Source organism: Bubalus bubalis, chromosome 1, assembly GCF_019923935.1.
Source record: "Bubalus bubalis isolate 160015118507 breed Murrah chromosome 1, NDDB_SH_1, whole genome shotgun sequence".
Classification (NCBI taxonomy): Eukaryota; Metazoa; Chordata; class Mammalia; order Artiodactyla; family Bovidae; genus Bubalus; species Bubalus bubalis.
In genome coordinates this window covers 84,455,007-84,465,432 of record NC_059157.1, presented here as the reverse complement: position 1 = coordinate 84,465,432, position 10,426 = coordinate 84,455,007, and the positions used below count along the sequence as shown (strand labels likewise).

Genomic DNA, 10,426 nt, shown 5'->3' with positions numbered 1-10,426 from the left:
GCCCATCTTTGCGTGAAATGTTCCCTTGGTATCTCTGATGTTCTTGAAGAGATCTCTAGTCTTTCCCATTCTATTGGTTTCTTCTATGTCTTTGCACTGATCACTGAGGAAGGCTTTCTCATCTCTCCATGCTATTCTTTGAAACTCTGCATTCAAATGGCTATATCTTTCCTTTTCTCCTTTGTTTTTCACTTCTCTTCTTTTCACAGCTATTTGAAAGGCCTCCTCAGACAGCCATTTTGCTTCTTTGCATTTCTATTTCTTGGGGATGGTTTTGATCACTGTCACCTGTACAGTGTCACAAACTTCTATCCATAGGTCATCAGGCACTTTGTCTATCAGATCTAGTCTCTAAAATCAATTTCTCACTTCCACTCTATAATCATAAGCGATTTGATTTAGGTCATACCTGAATGGTCTAGTGGTTTTCCCCACTTTCTTCAATTTAAGTCTGGATTTGGCAAAAAGGATTTCATGATCTGAGCCACAGTCAGCTCTTGTCTTGTTTTTGCTGACTGTGTAGAGCTTCTCCATCTTTGGCTGCATAGAATATAGTAAATCTGATTTTGGTGTTGACCATCTGGTGATGTCCATGTGTATAGTCTTCTCCGGTGTTGTTGGAAGAGGGTGTTTGAAATTACCAGTGCATTCTCTTGAGAGAACTCTATTAGCCTTTGCCCTGCTTCATTCTGTACTCCAAGGCCAAATTTGCCTGTTATTCCAGGTTTTCTTGACTTTTTACTTTTGCATTCCAGTCCCCTATAATGAAAAGGACATCTTTTTTGGGTGCTACTTCTAGCAGGTCTTGTAGGTCTTCTGAGAACTGCTCAACTTCAGTTTCTTCAGCGTTACTGGTCAGGGCATAGCCTTGGATTACCGTGATATTGAATGGTTTGCCTTGGAAACAAATAGAGATCATTCTGTTATTTTTGAGACTGCATCCAAGTACTGCATTTCGGACTCTTTTGTTGACTTTGATGGCTACTCCATTTCTTCTAAGGGATTATTGCCCACAATAGTAGATATAATGGTCATCTGAGAAAATTCACCTATTCCAGTCCATTTTAGTTTGCTGATTCCCAGTCGACGTTCACTCTTGCCATCTCCTGTTTGACCACCTCTAATTTGCCTTGATTCATGCACCTAACATTCCAGGTTCCTATGCAATATTGCTCTTTACAGCATCAGACCTTGCTTCTATCACCAGTCACATCTACAACTGGGTATTGTTTTTGCTTTGGCTCCATCTCCTTATTCTTTCTGGAATTATTTCTCCACTGATCTCCAGTAGCATATTGGGCACCTACCAACCTGGGGAGTTCGTCTTTCAGTGTCCTATTTTTTTTGCCTTTTCATACTGTTCATGGGGTTCTCAAGGCAGGAATACTGAAGTGGTTTGCCATTCCCTTCTCCAGTGGACCACATTCTGTCAGACCTCTCCACCATGACCCGTCTGTCTTGGGTGGCCCTACATGGCATGGCTCATAGTTTCACTCAATTAGACAAGGCTGTGGTCCATGTGATTAGATTGATTAGTTTTCTGTGATTTCTGTGTTTCTGTGTTTTCTGTGTTTCTGTGATTTCTGTGTTTCTGTGGGTTTTCAGTCTGTCTGCCCTCTGATGGAGAAGGATAAGAGGATTATGGAAGCTTCCTGATTGGATAGACTGACTGAGGAAGATACTGGATCTTGCTCTGATGGGCGGGGCCATGCTTTTTAAATCTTTAATACAATTTTCTGTTGATGGGTGGAGCTGTGTTATCTCCCTGCTATTTACCTGAGGCCAAACCATGGTGGAGGTGATGAAGATAATGGTGACCTCCCTCAAAAGATCCCATGCATGTACTGCTACAGTCCGTGCCCCCAACCCTGTAGCAGGTCACCAGGGACCCACACCTTCACTGGAGACTCCCGGACACCCGCAGGCAAGTCTCCTGTGGGGGTCACTGTTCCTTTCTCCTGGGTCCTGTTGCACAAGGTTCTGTTGTGCCCTCCAAGAGTCCTATTCTGCCTTCCCCAATCACAATTAGAAAGTCATCTAATGATTATAAGACAGTCATCTAGTTACTATTAGATAGTCACCATCATTCTGTGCTTCCAAACCTCATTGTGGATATCAGTGATATTTATTTATCTGGTTTGAAATAAAAATAAAACTAAGGCCTGGGTCATGAGCCTATGCTCCTACTACAACTGCAGCTTCTATAGAGCCCATCTACCCACTCTGTCCTCTATATGCCAATGTTTTTACTTATTTATTAGCAATTACAGATACGCAGATGACACCTCCCTTATGTCAGAAAGTGAAGAACTAAAGAGTCTCTTGATGAAAGTGAAAGAGGACAGTGAAAAAGTTGGCTTAAAACTCAACATTCAGAAAACTAAGATTATGGCATTCGGTCCCATCACTTTATGGGAAATAGATGGGGAAACAGTGGAAACAGTGGCTGACTTTATTTTGGGGGGCTCCAAAATCACTGCAGATGGTGACTGCAGCCATGAAATTAAAAGGTGCTTGCTCCTTGGAAGAAAAGTTATGACCAACCTAGACAGAATATTAAAAAGCAGAGACATAACATTACCAAAAAAAGGCCCATCTATTCAAAACTATGGTTTTTCCTTTAATCACCTATGGATGTGCAAGTTGGACTATAAAGAAAGCTGAGCATTGAAGAATTTATGCTTTTGAACTGTGATTTTGGAGAAGACTCTTGAGAGTCCCTTGGACTGCAGGGAGATCCAACCAGTCCATCCTAAAGAAAATCAGTCCTGAATATTCATTGGAAGGACGGATGCCGAAGCTGCAACTCCAATACTTGGCCACCTGATGCGAAGAACTGACTCATTTGAAAAGACCCTGATGCTGGGAAAGGTTGAAGGTGAGAGGAGAAGGGGACAACAGTGGATGAGATGGTTGGATTTCATCACTGATGCAATAGACATGAGTTTGAATAGGCTCTGGGTGTTGGTGATGGACAGGGAAGCCTGGCGTGCTGCATTCCACAGGCTCACAGAGAGTCAGACACGACTGTGTGACTGAACTGAACTGAACTGAACGAACTACAAAGCTTGTCCATAATGGTAATGCAATATAGATTCCCTTAAATAAAATTTCAGATCACTCATTTAGTGAGACCCATGCATTCTGGAAATGCATGCATTTTACAGGAACACTTCAAGGTGCTTCAGGTTGTGATACAACACTTACAAACTGTCTGCACCAGCTCTTGACTTTGCATCCTCCTCAGTTGTAATCATTGAGGCCTTTCATTGGGATCCTCAATTCACCACACTTTCTGTGACCATGGAATAAGGCATGTTAATATACTTCTCAAATTTGTTCTGAAAGTCACCTGTAGCCTAAAGCTTCTTAACAGATGACTTTAGAATAAGCATTAAATACATGGGGTCGCTAAGAGTTGGGCACCTCTGAGAGACTTCACTTTCACTTTCAAGCATTGGAGAAGGAAATGGCAACCCACTCCAGTGTTCTTGCCTGGAGAATCCTAGGGATGGGGGAGCCTGGTGGGCTGCCATCTATGGGGTCGCACAGAGTTGGACACGACTGAAGCGACTTAGCAGCAGCATGCCTAATATCAATCATAATAGATCACTACTATGTCTGACATTTTTCCAGACACTAGAAATAAACAGGAACAAAGTAGCAAAAGTCCCAACCCTTCCTGAGTTTGCACTTTATGAAGTAATTATATTAGCTAGAGTAGCTAACAAACCCCCAAATATATAATGACCAAACAAAATATCTCATACAGATAAATTGTCAAAGAGTTACTCTGGGTTCAAGGTGGAGGTAGGGCTACTTTGCTGAACACATCCATTCAACATGTGGCTTTAAGATATTTCTGGGATACAGTATCCAGTAGACAAAGGAAAATAAATAAATGTGGAATCTTTGTATGCCTTTATATTCTAAAATCAGTATTCTTTACTTCTCCTGCTGTTCCATTGGATAGAACAAGTATTGTCCTTAGACAAGAGCATGTAGGGCCTCTGTCTCAAGCCCTTAACCCTATGAGGCCCATGCTCTAGGGTGCCTTCTTCATAATTATATAAGGCCCTGGTTGCCTGGGACTGGCATGGAACTGGCCAGAAGTCCTGCCTAAGTAGATAGACATATATAGACTTTGATGTCTAAGTATACCTGGACTAGGTCCTCTGGGAACTTTCATCTCCAGTTCTCACCTTGGGTCATCCTGTGATCCTCTACCTCATGTGCAAGGAAAACTGGATGCTCCAAAAAGCTCCAGGACTTAAGTCTATGAGATCATTCTGAATCCAGTGCCCAGGTTTTAGTTTCAGGAAGGCAGCCTGATGAGCAAATCATTCCCATTAGCTCTTGTGGTATTTCTTTGCAGGGTTGCCTAAAATTAAGGTGACTAAATTAGTTGGCATACTGATGCTGGGTGAATGTCACTCAGATTAGACATATGCTGAGTTAGAGATCTAGACCACCTACAGCTAGCACCAACAGTTGGGCTTGAACCACATATATGAGCCCATGCATCAGCTGTCACTGGTCCACACTGTGACTATGGTGCTGATGCTTGTCTGTAGCATCCACGGGTGGTAAGTAGTGGAAGAAGGTGTCTTTTATTCTGTAAGCCCCATTCTGATGGTACCTAGTACCACATGTCAGGCTATTCCTTAGAAGTGTCTACACCCATGTCTTTCAAATGATTTTGAGATTTTTGTTCCACAATGACAATTTTGTTTCTATGATTCTTACCTTCTTGCCTCCAACAGACATTGTAGCACTATGCTCATCCAAGTCAGCCTTAAGCCCTGCCAGATGGACATTTCTCAGATAGATGTAGCTTCTTTTTTTGCTCAACCCATTGGTCCCTTATCTATCCTCTCCACTGGTAATAGTATATGGAAGCCAGTGATGTACTCAACATTCTAAGAGATCATACTCCAGGAATATAGTGATTATGATGTAAAGGGTTTAAGAGAAGGCATGGTTAGAAGATGTACTATTATCCTTTCCAAATGGTAACTTCAAAATGATCAGAAAATGAATTATCTTTCATACTAGTCTATATTCCCTGGATAATTCTTGCATTTGTAATCATCACCAAGGAGACACAATAAGAATTTCTGAGGAAGTCATTGAAAGCTGGTAGTCTCTAACAGGGTTTCCCAGGTGGTGCAAGTGGTCAAGAACCTGCCTGCTGATGCAGAAGGTACAAGAGACACAAATTCAATTACTGGTTTGGGAAGAACCCTTGAAGGAGGGCATGGCAACCCATTCCAGTATTCTTGCCTGGAGAATCTCCATGGATAGAGGAGCCTGGAGGGCTATAGTCCATAGGGTCACAAAGAGTTGGACATGACTGAAGTGATTTACCATGGCCATAGTCTCTAACAGCATGATGGATAATGCAGTGTTGTGGCAAAGACCGATGCTGAAGCTGAAGCTCCAATATTTGACCATCCAATGCAAAGAACTGACTCATTGGAAAAGACCCGGTTGCTGAGAAAGATTGAAGGCAGGAGGAGATGGGGACAACTGAAGATGAGATGGTTGGATAGCATCACTGACTCGATGGACATGAGTTTAAGCAAACTCTGGGAGTTGGTGATAGCAGGCAAGCCTGGTGTGTTGCAGTCCATGGGGTCACAAAGAGATGGACATGGCTAAGTGACTGAACTGAACTGAAGTAAAGATGAAATAGGCATTAATCAAATGGAGTTAGGAAAATTAGATGCAAGAGGAATATATATGGTTTAAATACAAATAGGTTCTATAAAGCCTTGGAATCATTAGTAATCATACTGCTGCTACTTTTTTCTCACAATATGAGATAAGAAATTAGTCAGGAATGTCACATTTGACAATAAAGAGCCCAGAAGGGCCTCTTAATCTGAGCAAGAGGAGATGGTACCTGGACCCTGTACAGATTCTTTCCATGCACTTATTGGACAATAAACCAACTCAGAAGTAACTATGCTCTACTAATTATTCTAAATTTTCACTGATAAATTATCATATCTCACATACACCCATGGATTCAATAACACACTTTTTCTTTTTCTCATTAAACTTTTTTTTAATGGGTCTCAAAATCTGTGACAGATTTTTGGTCAAGTTGTTTTCATTAAAAAATACTGATTTTAAAAACTAATAACTTAAACTGCCACACACAAAACATATGGTCCACAAAACATTCTCCTTTCCTTCTGAAGGTTTTACAGTGCATTGTGATCATTAACCAGTCTTTTACAATTAAACTTAAATAGCCAATTGAGACAAACAGTTCTGAGACCGTTCTTCCACCACTTACTAAGACTGGGGTGGCAGGTATTGGGGATAATATTAATTTAGCTTTCTGAGCTTTCTAGGCAGACTTGGTGACCTTGCCAGCTCCGGCTGCCTTCTTGTCCACTGCTCTGATGACACTCACAGCGACTGTCTGTCTCATGTCACGCACAGCAAAACGGCCCAGGGGAGGATAGTCAGAGAAGCTCTCGACACACATGGGCTTGCCAAGAACCATATCAACAATGACAGCATTACCAGATTTCAAGAATTTAGGGCCATCTTTCAGCTTTTTGCCAGAATGACGATCAATCTTCTCCTTCAGCTCAGCAAACTTGCAAGCAATGTGAGCAGTGTGACAGTCCAGCACAGGTGCATATCCAGCACTGATTTGGCCTGGATGGTTCAAAATAATCACCTGAGCTGTGAAGCCAGCTGCTTCCATTGGTGGGTCATTTTTGCTGTCAGCAGTCACATTCCCACAACGAACATCTTTGACAGATACGTTCTTGACATTGAAGCCCAGATTGTCCCCAGGAAGGGCTTCACTCAATGCTTCATGGTGCGTTTCTACAGACTTCACTTCAGTTGATACATTGACTGGAGCAAAGATGACCACCATGCCAGGTTTGAGAACACCAATCTCCACTCGACCCACAGGGACAGTACCAATACCACCAATTTTATAGACGTCCTAGTGTGGCAAGTACAAGGGTTTGTCAGTTGGGTGAATTGGTGGCAGGATGCAAACCAGAGCTTCAAGCAGGATGATTCCACTGGCATTTCCATTTTTATGGGTGACTTTCCATCCCTTGAACCGTGGCATGTTAGCACTTGGTTCCAGCATGTTGTCACCATTCCAGCCAGAAATTGGCACAAATGCTACTGTGTTGGGGTTGTAGCCAATTTTCTTAATGTAGGTGCTGACTTCCTTAACAATTTCCTCTTATCTCTTCTGGCTGTAGAGTAGCTCAGAGGAATCCATTTTGTTAACTCCAACAATTAGCAGTTTTACACCCAGAGTATAAGCCAGAAGGGCATGCTCATGGCTCTGCTGGTTCTTGGAGATATTGGCTTCAAATGCACCAACACCAGCAGCAACAATCAGTACAGCACATTCAGCCTGGGATATGCCTGTAATCATATTTTTAATGAAATCTCTGTGTCCTGGGGCATGAATGATAGTAAATCTGTCCTCAAATTTCCACAGGGAGACATCAATGGTGATACCATGCTCACCTTCAGCTTTCAGTCTGTCCAGGACCCAGGCGTACTTGAAGGAGCCTTTTCCCATCTTGGCAGCCTCCTTCTTGAACTTTTCAATAGTTCTCTTGTCGATCCCACCACATTCGTAGATCAGATGGCTAGTCATGGTAGACATCCCTGAATCTACATGCCCAATGACAACGATGTTGTTGTGGGTTTTCCTTTCCCATTTTGCTTAGGTTTAACAGTGGTTTTAATGACACCTGTGTCCTGGAGGCAAACCCATTGCCAAAAAGTGTGCCAATAACACACTTTTAGTCAAATTGTTTAAATAGATAAGGGCCCCACAAAAATATTTCCCTGGGTCTTTTTTTTTTTTTTTTTCCAACAGTGGCTATGACTAGATTTCATTCACATGGACACACCTAATTAAAAGGGTGAATGGAAATGTAGTTCTTAAAGTACTAGGTCAAGCAAGAATACAAAGTATTTGTGTGGAGTGTGTATGTGTGCATGGCTAGCAATTCTATTACTGAGAGTTAGATGATGAATATGAACATGTAAGTTATCGAGTATGTTACAGTGTAAAATGTGTTTTAAAGAAAAAGTTGAAATGAGAGATGGGAGTGTCTAATCTATGTTAGACTCTTAATAATGCTTAATAGTGGGAGTAAAGCCATGTTCATGATAAGACTAATTTTGATCTTATTTTGCCCATAATGGATTACTTTCTTATCTTCATATAAACGTGTGTCTATAATGAATTATTCTCTTCTTTGCTTACTTTATTTCAATTCATTGTTTAGAGTCCAGGACAATTAGCATTTATTCAATCGAGCTCTCTTTTCTCACTGATTATTCCCTCTAGTTTTTCTGAGCACTTTGTTTATGCTTTAACTATTCTACCTACCTCATTCTGTACTGCATCACACTGAATAGTGCATATTCCTTGAAGACACGATTCTTACTTTTTATCTTTGAATTCCATAATGCTTACTGTTGACTTAAGTTTAGGAAGTCCTCTACAAATGTTTGCTGAATTGACTTTTAGGCCTGTTCCCCTTGAAAAGGTGGGGCTTCCCAGGTGGTGCTAGTGGTAAAGAACCTGCCTGCCAATACAAGAGAAATAAGAAACGTGAGTTCGATCCCTGGGTCCGGAAGATCCCGTGGAGGAGGACACAGCCACTCACTCCAGTATTCTTGTCTGGAGAACCCATGGACGGAGGAGGAGCCTGGCAGGATATAGTCCATAGAGTCTCAGAGTCACACATGACTGAAGCGACTTAGCATAGCACAGCACAGTACCTTGGAAAGGTAGCAAAGGCTAAGCTATTAGTAAGCAATTGTGTCTTAGGAAAATTCATACAACTGAGTTTTGCATGTTTTGTGGTAAAGATATAAATCATTTCAGTTCAGTTCAGTCGCTCAGTCATGTCCAACTCTTTGCCACCCCATGAATCGCAGCACGCCAGGCCTCCCTGTCCATCACCAATCCCTGGAGTTCACTCAGACTCATGTCCATCCAGTCAGTGATGCCATCCAGCCATCTCATCCTCTGTCATCCCCTTCTCCTCCTGCCCCCAATCCCTCCCAGCATCAGAGTCTTTCCAATGAGTCAACTCTTCCATGAGGTGGCCAAAGTATTGGAGTTTCAGCTTTGGCATCAGTCCTTCCAAAGAACACCCAGGACTGATCTCCTTCAGATTGGACTGGTTGGATCTCCTTGCAGTCCAAGGGACTCTCAAGAGTCTTCTCCAACACCACAGTTCAAAAACATCAATTCTTTGGCGCTCAGCTTTCTTCACAGTCCAACGCTCACATCCATACATCACCACTGGAAAAACCATAGCCTTGACTAGACGGACCTTTGTTGGCAAAGTAATGTCTCTGCTTTTGAATATGCTATCTAGGTTGGTCATAACTTTTCTTCCAAGGAGTAAGCATATTTTTTTTTTTAAAGATATAAGGAATAGGTTTTATTTTTGTTTTTGCATTTTTAGGAACTAGGCATTTATTATTTTTTTTAATTTATTTATTTTAATTAGAGGCTAATTACTTTGCAATATTGTATTGGTTTTGCCATACATCAACATGAATCCGCCACGGGTGTACAGATGTTCCCAATCCTGAACCCCCCTCCCACCTGCCTCCCCATACCATACCTCTGGGTCTTCACAGTGCACCAGCCCCAAGCATCCTGTATACTGCATCTAACCTGGACTGGCGATTCATTTCTTACATGGTATTATACATGTTTCAATGCCATTTAATTTCATGGCTGCAGTCACCATCTGCAGTGATTATGGAGCCCCCAAAAATAAAGTCTGACACTGTTTCCACTGTTTCCCCATCTATTTGCCATGAAGTGATGGGACAGATGCCATGATCTTCATTTTCTGAATGTTGAGCTTTAAGCCAACTTTTGCACTCTCCACTTTCACTTTCGTCAAGAGGCTTTTTAGTTCTTCTTCACTTTCTGCCATAAGGGTGGTGTCATCTGCATATCTGAGATTATTGATATTCCTCCTGGCAATCCTGATTCCAGCTTGTGTTTCTTCCAGCCCAGCATTTCTCATGATGTACTCTGCATATAAGTTAAATAATCATGATGACAATATACAACCTTGACGTACTCCTTTTCCTATTTGGAACCAGTCTGTTATTCCATGTCCAGTTCTAACTGTTGCTTCCTGACCTGCATAGGTTTCTCAAGAGGCAGGTCAGGTGGTCTGATAGTCCCATCTCTTTCAGAATTTTCCACAGTTTATTGTGATCCACACAGTGAAAGGCTTTGGCATATTCAATAAGGCAGAAGTAGATGTTTTTCTGGAACTCTCTTGCTTTTTCCATGATCCAGCAGATGTTGGCAATTTGATCTCAGGTTCCTCTGCCTTTTCTAAAACGAGCTTGAACATCTGGAAGCTCATGGTTCATGTATTGC

At 41.9% G+C, this 10,426-nt stretch overlaps 1 pseudogene; it reads right to left on the bottom strand.

The window, feature by feature from the left end:
• Positions 1-6,118: 6,118 nt before the first annotated feature.
• On the bottom strand, positions 6,119-9,836 carry LOC123465610 (annotated as a pseudogene).
• Between the last annotated feature and the right edge of the window lie 590 nt (positions 9,837-10,426).